A 13,547-nucleotide genomic window follows, 5' to 3' on the forward strand; every position below is an offset into this window, starting at 1 on the left:
AATTTAATAATAAAAAAATCATTATAACAAATACAGTACTGACATTTCCATAGCACGTTTTAATGCTTTATTGAAAAAAAAAAGAAAGTTTTATAAAAAACTGTTTCTTTTTTTTTTTTTTTTTTGAAATTGTTTTATATCTTTTATATCTTATATTTTTAATCTTTTATATTTGATATCCATTTTATAAAAAATGAATATAAGAGTAGTGTTATCCATTTAAAACCATACACGATATGAAGAGAAATTCAATATCAGAAGAATTAAATATAACTGAAGTTATTATTAAATTACAACTATTAATAAAGGAATCTGAAGTATGAGCAATTATTCTCTATCCCATCAGTGATCTGATGGGATAGAGGAAAACTGGATAGAGAAAAATCAGTGCAACGTCTTCACCAAGACCCTTGAGCTTTAATATGAGAAAAAAATATCAGCGTACTTAAAATGGAAACACTTCAAGAAGGATGAACTATCTTCCATAACCCTGTAAATAATAGTCTGAGCTTAAATTTCAATGAATATTATCCATAAATGACAAAGGAAAAATCCATTATCCAAAGAAGTTGTAAAACTGCTCAAATGTACTACATATTTTACTATAAAATAATGCCCCACATTCAAACAGATGAATATCGGATATGGATGAATATTAAACTGTGTGAAAAGTAAATAATTAAATAGTTACAATTTATACTTCTGATATCTACAAGACATATACTAACAAACACTAAAGGACAGAATCCATTGGATACCTGGCACATGGGCAACGCAATGCTGTCACGCCATTGCTAGTGGGTGAACCCACCGCTTCGCAGGTATATGGGTACACTGCATCACTGGATTCATGTCGATGGTAATTCGATGTCAGTATGCATAAACATCATGAGTTAACCGACTTTGGAAGAGGGATGACGCATGGTTCATTAGCATGTAATCGGTAGAGAATTTGCACTAACCCCCATTCGACAGTATCAAGAGTGTATCGGGAATATGCCATTTCCGGAATAACATCTCATTGTGGACTGTGGGCAGAGAAAGGTGGTGGATGAACATGGCCGCCGACGTCTGTTTCACATTGTTTCAGCCAACTGGAGAGCAACAGAGGCACAAATTACAGCCGACTTCAAAGATGGAGATGCCAGAAAAGTCTCCACCAAGACCCTTGGGCGATTATTAGCCACAATAGGTTATGGAAGCCATCAACACACCAGAGTCTCATTGCTAACACCAAGACACAGGACTCTACGCCTCAACTGGGCAAAAGAACATTGGCACTGGACCTTGGATGATTGGAGACGGGTCTCCTAGTCCGATGAGTCTCATTTACAGCTATTTCAAGTGGACGGGAGGGTGAGTATCTGGCAGAAGCTGCCAACACACTAGAGTCTCATTGCTAACACCATGATATAGGACTGTACGGCTCAACTGGGCAAAAGAACATTGGGACTGTACCTTGGATGATTGGAGACGGGTCTCCTGGTCCAATGAGTCCCATTTACAGCTATTTCGAGGGGATGGGAGAGTGCGTATCTGGCGGAAACTGCAAGAAGCTATGCACCTGTCATGTCGACAAGGAACTTGCAGTATTTTTTCCAAAGTATGTATGATTCAGGCAAGTGGACGATCAGTAATGGTCTGGGGCGTATTCAATTGGCACACGTTGGAACCTCTGTTACGTCAAGATGCACCCCTGAATAGTCCAGGTTATGTGTCCATCCTTGCAGACCATCTGCATCCCTTCATGGTCATTGTGCAACCACAGGGCAATGGAGTCTTCCAGCAGGACAATGTAAATCCCCACAAAGTCGTGGTTACTAGAACATGGTTCTAAGAACATTCTGCAGATTTTACCACCATGGAATAGCCTTCCCATTCACCAAACTTGAACCCTGTGCTGTGGAAAGGTCTGTTCGAGCTATGAATCCTCCACCCAGGAATGTGATGGAATTATGGGTAATGCGGTGCAGCAAACATGGATGGAAATACCTATGGAATGCTTTCGTGAACTAGTGGACTCAATGCCTCGCCATGTGACTGCCCTTATCCAGGCAAAAGGTGGGCCTACCAGTTACTAAGTAGGTATCCCATGATTTCTGTCCACTCACCTAAGATGAATTGCATTTAAAAATACTACATAAATTATGTACTTTTTTCCAAAGTATGTATGATTCAGTAATCAAACTAGCTAAAAACAAAGGTTAAAATCATAGTTAATTTTATCACAAACTTTTTTTTTTTTGTAAAAAATCAAATTATATTTATGACCAAAGGAGGATATACCACTTTTAGCAAAGATTTATGAATATTATGAAACCATCTCGCACAAGACAACAGAAGCCTTATTTGGGTTAATGTACTTAAAATACAAACAGTACAACAGTAATCAGTAAGTATCACATAATGACCATTGTGTGTGCTCATTATGTGATAATCAATGGTCCATTTAATTTCTGTGGATAGTTTCTAATTGAGAGAGACACAGACAGAATGTTGACTACAGTATAACTGAAATTATTTGAGTAACAGGCTATTTACATGCAACAAGAGTATAACAACACATAAATCATCAATTTATTTAATGCTTAAAATTTATTATGCAACTTTTTTTCTTTTTTTTTTTTAATCTGCATTATACTTGCTCGCAAACATGCTTTCTTGTACACAGCAAACAGCACATCTCAATTTAGGATGAAAGCTCGAACCACACATACACAGTGTGTGGCACAATGATACAACATATTATTGTCTTTGAAAGTCCCATTTCTGTCAATTAAAAATTTCTGCACAATGGATCTCTGGACTTGAACTACTTACAGCACACACAAAGAGGATCCATCAGTGTGTTGCACCAGGTACTTAGCTGAATTCACGGGTAGTGAATTCAGCTAATTTATTAATTGTGCTACTAGCACAATTGATAAATTAGGTGAATTAAAATAAAAGTAATGATAAAATCAACTAATGCTAATATAATTGGAATATTAGAAACACCTACTCAATGTAGATGTTTCTGATACTGAGTGATGTTATTGTTAAACATCTTTCCATCTAATCGAAAGATGAGAAAAAATCATTCTTTATTCTATTTATGTGTATCCTATTTTTTATCTCACAAATCCAGCAAACTCTGAAAGAACTATCTGCAAGCAGTAACATTATTTTAGGTTCACATTCATAAAATGAATATGAACTTAAAATAAGGAAGGATAGTTGTAGACTGAATATTAGAAAATTATCTTTTAGCTGAAAGGTTATTAACTGTCAGAATAAATGACCACTTAATCATACTGGAAAGTTCATGAAAATTTAAGTAGGAATTCGTCAAGTGGATCAAATTGCCTTAAAATACTAGCAGCAGCACAAAAACCACTGATAAATGACTTGACAGCACTCCTTGGTTATTCACAGCTCAAAAATTTTTCTCTGAAAGTTTGCATGACAAACTTTCACATTATATTAAAAACTGTCAATAAAGTCAGAATAAATGCACAGCCTGCTGCACCAGCAGCCAACTAAAGGGTCAATGAGAAAAGCTGTGGTCAATTTGCCTAAGGATATACAGTCGGACCTCTCTTTAACGAACTTCCATATAGCGAAAATTTCTATGTGGCAAACTTTTTTGATTTCCCCTTGGTCGCTACATTGAAATAGTTTCCATGTAACAAACAAAATTTCCATAAAATCAAATGATTTCGAGAGCCCTCGGTATGCACTGTTCACACCTCTGGCCTTCAGGCAATAAAGCTGATGCTGTAGAAAGCACAAATTAAGAGCAAAAGGCTTTAATTCCACGAATTAAGAGCTAAAACATTTTACAATTTAATGGTGCCTATAAAACCCTGCAGGAGGAAACTGGCCAACCACAGCACAGGATAGAAAAAGATGGAAAAGTTTGGGAGAGGCCTTTGCCCAACAATGGCTAAAAAGAAGTAAAACCTATACAACTTATACACTACTATGTCAAGAAGTCTCGAGGGTCAGCTGTCCACAGCTGTTGGCAAAAGATTAAGGCACATTCACGATGCAGGCAATGGCTCTGGTCAACCTATATTCTATCGTAAGCATCCTGTTAGAGAATTAGGAGAAAGTGATTTTTTCTTTATCTCGGAAATTCATTTGTTGTTTCAAAGAAATGAGTCGTTCACACTTTCACTAAATTTCACCTGTCTCTGTTTACATGGTAGCTACAAGTGGTCCTAATTTCAGCTTTGTTTTGACGGTTGTGCAAGTAACCTTACAGTTCATAAGAAGAAATCCTTGAATGTAGTGTGAAAAAGTGGGAGTGCTTAACAGTGTATATCGCGGTATTATAAAAAAAAAAAAAAAAAAAAAAAATCTCTTAAAAATTTTATGTCCTTGACAGTAGTGTGTCAACCATTCTCAAAAACCCTGTTTTGATTCTCAAACTGTCTGAGGAAACAGAACCCAGTGGAAAGCGTGCGCGAAATTATGCCTTTGGGAAGATGTATATGAAGCAGTTTTTAAGTGGATGAAGTTGATTTGAGACCAAAACATGCTGATATCAGGGCTATTAATAAAAGAAAAGGCTACAGGGTAGCATCTTTTCTGGGGCACAAAACATTCCAAGCCAGTTCTGGTTGGCTGGAGAGCGTCATGGCTTACTCGAAAAAGTTATTTCTGATGAAAGTAGAGTTGCAATCCAAGAAAACTACACCCATTGGAAAGAAACAGTTTTGAAAAAAATTATGGAGGACTACACGTCCAAAGACACATTCAACGTTGATGAAACATGTCGATTTTTTAAATGTTTGCCGAACAAGACACTGACTTTTAAAGGTGATAAATGTTTAGGTGGTAAAAATAGTAAGGAGAGAATTACACTCTTGGTTGCAAATATGGCTGGTAATGAAAAATTGAAGCTTTCGGTAACAGGCAAAAGTAAATAACCCTGATGTTTCAAAGGAGTAAAGTCATTAGAGTTGGACTACAACTACAACAAAAAACCTTGAATGACAAGCGAAATTTTTGAGCAGTGGATTTTAAATTTTTCACTCGGTAATTTCAAAACTTACAAGAGTGAAGCTTGTTTTCTTACTTCTGAATAATTTGTCTTAAATGCAGCCTGCACCCAATGGAACAAGGCATTATCAAGAATTTTAAAATGCACTACCGAAGGCACATACTGAAAAAAATTATACTGAGAATAGAAACCAACCAACCTATAGATTCTGTTAGAGATTTGTGGATGTGCATATCAGAGTTGGCAAACGTGTGGAGTCAAGATGTGACAGAAACAACGATTAAGAATTGTTTCGCAAAAGCAGGTTTTGCTAAAATGCTAATTAACACAGATGAGAGGTATGAACTACTAGAAGACATTGAGCAATGTTGGGAAGAGTTCCAAGCGAGGTTTGATCAGTGGAGAAATTGTTCTTGACGAATTTTTAGGAGTTGATAATGATGTCATAGTGGCTGAATATCCAAGTGACTCCAACATTTTGGAGCACGTTTAAAGAACTAGTGACAATATCGACGATGAGTTGGATGAAAATAAGGGCAGTATTAAACCTTCCAAACAAATGTTGGCAGCATTTGAAACTTTGCATTGAGGCCTTCAGTGGGAAGAAAATGTAACAGAAAATATATCTGAGTGTTTAAAGTTTAAATAAATGCAAATATTTTTATAAATGGTATACAGTAGAATCCAGTGTAGGATAAAAAATAACCACATATTTTACAACATAATTTTATTCATTTTATTCATTCCCACTTCTTTCCCATCTTTTACTATACTTCTGAATTTACAGTATTTTTCATTGAAAAGGTCATATTCCTTTATAATGAAATTTCTATATAACAAATTTTTTCAAGGGAACGATCTATTTTGTTATATAGAAGTCCGACTGTAATAATGTATAATACCATTGACATAGATGCCAACGATTAAAATCTAATCTCAAATTTTTAACATATCTGCCATTTTGCACAAAAACATTCTAAAATGTTTCACACAAATTAACACATTTGCTGCCAATTATATTTGTGAGGGTCCTTTATTTATGCCTTGGAGACCTTCTCTGAGGTGCTGGAACAAGTAGGCACTGCTTTTTAATAAATGAATTTCATCTGTTAAGAATCGTCATTCCAATAATGCCAGCATCTGTTGTTTGTAGCATTCTAACATCAACAGATGCATTTAAACAAGATTCAGAATCCATAATTCAAAGAGAATTCTAGTTCAGTATCAGATGACATATTATAATGAGCTAATTCAATATTATCATCTTCAACATAATGTCCATCCTGGTTCCTTTTCAGTCTTGGGGATCCCAGGCGACGGATCCATTATAACCAGTACAATTTTATAGGAAAACACTTTTTTTTTTCACAAAATTTTTATTAGTAGTCACACATTAAGAATGAGGATGATATTTTGTTTTTCAGAAACTAAAGAATTAAAATTCAGTAAGCATAATCTTCAGAAATTTTTATCTTTTTTCCTAAACTAGATAAAATAACTTCAACATAAGCAAAGAACATATGAATATATAAACCAAATACAGTAGAGGGCCGAAAATCCGAATGTTATACGGAACATCAATCCAAACAAGCCAGCATTTATTTTATTTTATTTATTTATTTTTTTTTTTTGCTGTGGTGGCATAAAATAATTATAGCAAGTTCTGGTTATTCTGATCACGTTTGTGAATTGAATTTTGATTCTATTAAATGGCAATTCTAATAAGCGAAAATCAGAGAAATATTATCCACAGGTTATAAAAAATGAAGATATGAAGCACAATTTTGCACTTTTATTACCTTAGCACAAATCACCAATTAACAAAATTAAATGATACATGAAAATCGACAAAAAATATACAAACGATCAGCAAATTGAATGTTATCCAACTCTCAACTACTCCTGCTGAAAACAGAGAGATCACGCAGCAAAGAAACAAAGTTCGAAATTGTTGCAGCAAAAAATAAATAATTATTTTTGCTAAAGGTGTTATGTGGCTGAAAGTTACATTTGTTTTGTTACCTATGAATTAAAATACGTAAGTAGAACTTAAGTGTTTTTATTTCTAAACTAACTAAAAAAATTTTTTAAGTTTCCAGAACAGTATTTTTGATAAGTTCAAAAATCCGAACAAATCAGAAGTCTGAACTACCCGGTCCCAATTAGCTCAGATTATTGACACTGTACTGTATACAGCTTTTATAGCGCTCATTAGAGAGTGTGCGACTGAAGCTAAACAAAATCCCAGCCACAATGCAAGAGCCCACAGTTCATTCAGTATGCCAACATTGCTCAGTTGTTCATTATATTTGCACTGAGGCACAAAAATTGCAGTTCGTTTTGATGCAAGTTTTCATTTTGGCAGCAAATGTCTTAATAATAATAATAATTAATGTGTTGTACAGTGCACCAGGAAAATCAATATGCCATTAAGAAATATAATAAATGGTATTTTGAATTATGTTTGAATATTATAAAAATACTCATCTTTCCCCAAATTCTGTTCAATTACATATTTATATATATATATATATATATATATATATATATATATCCTTAACACTTGTAAAAATTCAAAATGATTAATTATTGCTACTTACAAAAGCCAGTGAGATTACAAAATAGTAAGAAGTTAAACTTTTATTAAAATTTCCCCCTCTTGCTCAGACTACACATAGGGGCATAAATACAAATTGATAAACGATGGTTACTGGTCAGATGTGTGGTAATTTGCCTTCAGCAAGAGGGTGGTTGATTGTAGGAACAAGCTCTCATCTGGAGTTGGGGGGGGGGGAGGCTTGAATAAATTCAAGGAAGAACTAGATAAACTGTTAGAGAGAGATATACAAGTAAAATATGAAGCATTGGCTTCTCTCTTTCTTGTTGTTTTTTTTTTTTTTTTTTTGCTGGTGCTGTATAAGTTTTCCTTCTTACATCATTTGCTGCTACTACTACTAATAACAAAAACCAGCACAAACTTATCAAGCCATCAGAGAGATTGAGAAATGACACACACTGCTCAACCTCACGAGGAGACCCCTCTCACAGACAGAAAAATGGGTGAAGGCACTCCACAGCAAAAAATACAACCTCCATCAAGACTACATAGATAAGATGGCTTCCAATGCATGGCTCATGAGTGGAAAGCTCTTACCTGAGACCAAAGGATCCAATGCTCACCATCCAAGATCTGGAAATTAACACCAGAAACTACTAGAAATACATCACCAAGGACCCCCCAGAGTGAGTGACAGATCACACATGCTGATGATGCCACTTTCTCCCACCCCCAAAAAAAAATCCAAATATCATTGTGGAATGCACAGTAATCAACCACACAGAGTACACTCATAGATATGACCAAGTTTCCAGGATAATTCATCAGAAGCTAATCAAAGAAAGTTCACTGTATTACAAGCACAAACCCCAGGCCATACTAATGACCCCTACTCACAAACTATACTGGGACTGTTCCATAATAAGGGGCAACATGATAGCGCACAAGAGACCAAATAAACCTTTATTGACAAGAAGGAAATGGCTTTCTACGTGATTGACATAGCAGTGCCCAACACCAGCAACCTCCAGAAAATCTGTGAGGAAAACATCAGGAAGTCAAAGAAATGTGATACAGTGGTACCTTGGTTTGCGAGCATAATTCGTTCCGGAAACGTGCTCGTAATCCAAAGCACTCGTATATCAAAGCAAATTTCCCCATAAGAAATAATGGAAACCCAGATGATTTGTTCCAAAACTCAAAAATATTCATATACTGTAAAAATGATTAATACAAAATACATACCTTTTTATATTTTCGATATTTAAATTTAATATACATAAAGCAATCGAATTTATTAATTATTGGGTAGGACGACTTTCACTGTCTCTAACGGAATCACTGCAATCTGTTGACTTTTTCTTTTTGTGCGACTTTAACAAGGAATCTTTCCAATGACACTTGCTTTTGCCTCCTTTTGAGGATTTCAGAAATCAGATTCATCGCTCGCACTATTACAAAATGAGGAGGCACGCTTGATACACATAAACAAAGCTGCGCGCGTGTAGCAACTGAATAAACACCGTAAAGGCAAAGATACACTATTAATTAACACCTCACATTTTACTAAAGCACATTTCTAGGGGTTCCTACCATAAAACAATAAAAACAATTTCCAGTTGAGTTCCTGCTAGTGGAATCTGTTATAAACTGGTAGTAAACTCGATCTAATTGCATTTGCGATTATACTAGCTGGAATTGTTGGTTTTCACGTTATTATGGTGAAATGTGTTTCCCCTTCACGGATATAAAAAACCATAAATACATTTTCAAAATCTTCTCTTCATTGCTATCGGGTTGCGGTGATTCTGCGTTCGACTGCCATTTCTTGTAAACACAAAGGCGAATCGTGCATAGGCGAATTCGGTTCGTGTTATATAAGATATCGTTCCCGTATTTATAAATCGTGTATGATCGAATTCGTGTAGTGTAAACACGTGTTATACGAGGACTGACTGTACTCGTATTGCAAGACCTCGCTCGTTTATCAAGTTAAAATTTATTAAAAATTTTTGCTCGTCTTGCAAAACACTCGCATACCAAGTTACTCGTAATCCAAGGTACCACTGTATATGGAACAAGTAATGACCAACTCGATCACTATGTCAGCCACTGGCACATGCCAGACAGTCTCCATAAAAACCTAGCAGCAATAGGCCTTCCACAGAACTCCAGAAAGCTGCTATCCTGAACCTGTAGGATAGTTAGAGAGTTTCATCATAATAAAACAGTAAAATCTCATTAATACAAACTCAGTTTATACAAAATTCTCTCTCTCTCTCTCTCTCTCTCTCTCTCTAATAATATCAAAATTCAGTTAACACATATTACAAAGTTCATTTTAAACCTGTGAGAAATAAATTTTGTTAATACAAATCCTGGCACAGTTATCTGATTATTGCCTCTTTCCATCCAATTCCCTGCTTCACGAAGGATGGCACTTACTTGTTAGAATTTACTTTTGAGTAAACAAAACCAGTTTATGGTAGCTATAACATAAGTGCACTCTGAAAAACATCATTGGGAAGAATGAGCTGTTTAAATTAACAAAACAATAAAAATAGTTTTTCTAAGTTGTTTACATACACTCCTCTCTCCATGGGATTAAGGTCAGTTGCAATTGTTATGCCACTTCAAGCAGTTTTTTAATGCAGTATACAGTAATCTACTTTTTGTGCCATTTTATCTGAGCTGATGTCTTTTTTGAACTTCTCTTTAAATTAATTTAAAGTTTGTTTATATTAAATCTCATCCAGCAGTGTTATGGCAACAAAACTTAAAACAGATAGAATTAAGCCTGGAAATTAAACTGAAAATTATACAAGCTGATAGGATGGAACAATACAAAACAGACATTGCAAAGGAATACAACATCACTTTACCTACTTCATCTACAATACTGAAAAAACTTGAAGTTTGTGACACTGGAGCAATGACAAAAAACAGGAAATGAATGTGGTGAAAAACACAAAAAGATTGGGAAAAAAAACTGAGTTGTACCAACAAATGTGTGTGTCTAATTTGCCAATATCAGGCCCGATTTTGAATGAAAAGGCAATTATCTAGCTCAGCAATGTGAAATTATCAGCCCCAAATGCACAGCAGTGGCTGATTGCAAAGATTTAAAGACAGGAATAACTCAGTTTCGTGAAATGTTTGCGGCGAGCCTGGATTAATCGACAAAGAAAAGGCTGGTTGTATTCTGTATGGTCCATTCTTGAAAAATATATGGCAACGGATATTTTTAATCTTGATGAGATAAGGTTTATTTTATAATTTGCTGCCAAACAAAACATTTGTTTTTCAAGGAGATTCTTATCATAGTGGAAAATTAAGTAAATAAGGACTGACTCTTCTGTTATGCTGCTCTTCAAATGGCAGTACAAAACTATGCCCACTTGTGATTGGTAAGTTTTCTAAGCCAAGATGTTTTAAAGAAGTTGACCAACTCCTCTATAATTATGAGGCCAACAGAAGTGCTTGGCTTAAGGTCAAAATTTTCCAGTCTTGGTTACCAAAAGTGGACAGAAGAATGGTTTCAGAAAAAAGGAACATTTTGATGATTTTAGATCATTGTACAGCACATTCTGCCAAGACACTTAAGTTGACAAATATATGGCTGTTGTATTTGCCTCCTAATACCACCATTTTTATGCCGCCACCGGATCAAGACATTATTTATAACCTCAAGAGAGCATATAGAGCCCACCTGATAAGGTACTTGATCTGCAACATAGGAGGGAACAATTTGCAGCCAAATTGGGATGTCTTGGATACTAACCATATCTTGTTCTTGCTTGGGACAGTATTGCATTAAGTGTAATAATCAACTGCTTCAGAAAGAGTGGCCTCAGAAAGTATTAAATGACAGTTAAGTTATTCAAACTCTTTTTGCTTAATTAAGAATGATACATTCTAATTTTCTGTTGGTAGTCCAAATCCATTGAAGTGAATGGTCCCACAATGTCTGCAACCCAAAAATCCTTGTTATAATATGTACTGCTGCTTAGTTTATCCCATGATTTTAGGGGATCTGGTATCGGCAGATCTTCAGATGATATGTTAGGATTTTGATGCTGTGCTTGCTTTTTCTGGACATCACTGATAATTTTGTCATGCAGAAATGACAATGGTCAGTATTATTATTTTTATTATTAGCCATATGGTGCAAGGAAGCCTGAGACTTATGCTGCACCAGGCAGAAGAAAAAAAATACCCTGAGAGAGAGAGAAGGGAATCACCAAGAAAGAGAAGAATGATGATATACAGCTCAGGACGCTAGGTGTGCCAAGCCCATGCCAGACTTGAGCCCCTGGGGTTGCCTGGTTCTCACTACATTATAGGAACAAAAGACAAGAACAAAAGAAACAAAAAGACATACTTTTAATTTTCCCAGTTAACCAAATACTCAGATTTGTGGTGCAGGTAATATGGTACACATGTGGAGCCTAAAGTTTGTTCTGATTGCCAATCTTGCAACCAAAGCACAAGGAATGTGCATGTTTGGTAATACTGTAGATTTTCAGACATTTCCTTTGCTTCTGCTGAAGCATTTTAGCAACACAGTGCTAAATAAAACACAAAAGAAACAAACAATATGTGTTAGATACACAAGTACACTGTGGTACATGTACTTGCACTGCAACTGTCTTTGCTGAAAGAGAGGGAAAGATGAAAGACAGGCAGACAAGGTTGAACATGTTAAACCTCCTCAACATTACTGCCATCCATGACAACATGCCAACATTATAATTTGCAGTAATACAACAGATTAGTGTCATATCAACTTCCCTAAATTGTAATAAGATCTATCTATCTATATATATATAATTACAACAGTATGTAAGATAAGTTACAATAGTATATAAGATAAAGAATTAAGATAAAGGATTTGAACAGTGCTTAAAGTACAATAAAAGCTATGGCATAAAGCCAAATTAATATGCATAAGAGTTAGCCTTTAGGCGAAAAAGGAAGATAAAATTTTAGAATGCCCTTTATAAAAGTATACCCGGTGAGCCATGTGGCCAAAAGACTTAGAGTCTGAGTTAGTTATACCCCATAAATAAACAAATAAATAATAATAAAATAAATAGATGATAATGAAGCAAATTACTGATATTAGTATGCATTGAATGGTATGTTTCCAAGGGCTAGCACCATTCAATACAATAGGCAAAGCCGGATTAGGATAAAGAAAAAAAGAAATGTTGTACAATTATAAAGTTAGAAATTTAAAGAAATAAAATAATGCAATACCAGTTGTATAATGAAATACCAGTATATTAAAGAAATAATGAAATAAAGAATTACCATAATATTCTTACAAATGGTAATTCTTTATTTCATTATTTCTTTAAATTCCTACCTTTATAATTCTACAACTTTTATTTTTGTTTCATCATCATAATCCAGTTTTGCCTAATGCAGACTGTTCTTTAACTTCTTACTCTAATACCAGATTCCCTAATTAAAGTGTCGGGCAGTTACACTCCCATTATATCCAAAGTACCCCTTTATTAGAGGCTATTTTCTTTGCTTTTCACTTTTTGCTATCTAACTCTTTATTCGTCAAGATCTATTAGAGTAATTCGAGGGAAATTGAGGTGCTATTGCTTTCCTTAGGAAATTTTGGAATTGGTGAAAGAAATGAAAGAGATGAAAGACTTGTGGAATTTGCAGAATCTCAAGGACTGTCAGTAATGAACACTTTTTTCAAGAAAAGGGTGAACAGAAAGTGGACATGGAAGAGTCCAAATGGAAACAGTGAAAGAAGTGCAGGTGGGGTTGGCTTTCTGGTCCATAAAGATTTTAAAAACAACATTTTGGAATTCAAGAGTACATCACCAAGGGTGTCAAGACTAATACTCAAGATTTCTAAGAGGTACAAGCTAAAGATTATAATGATTTATGCACCAACATCGAGCCATGATGATGAAGAGGTTGAAGAAATGTACACCGAAATTGAGAGTCTTCTAGATGAGCAGAAAACCCACTACACTA

The 13,547-nt window shown here is 35.0% G+C and overlaps 1 protein-coding gene across 10 annotated transcripts in view; it reads right to left on the reverse strand.

Moving 5' to 3' along the window:
* enc (R3H domain containing protein encore) overlaps positions 1-13,547 on the reverse strand; it is a 702,629-nt gene that overhangs the window by 453,225 nt on the left and 235,857 nt on the right. The window lies entirely within an intron of this gene.

Source organism: Mastigoproctus giganteus, chromosome 1 (genome assembly GCF_048544385.1).
Source record: "Mastigoproctus giganteus isolate SK-2022 chromosome 1, ASM4854438v1, whole genome shotgun sequence".
NCBI classification, from domain to species: domain Eukaryota; kingdom Metazoa; phylum Arthropoda; class Arachnida; order Uropygi; family Thelyphonidae; genus Mastigoproctus; species Mastigoproctus giganteus.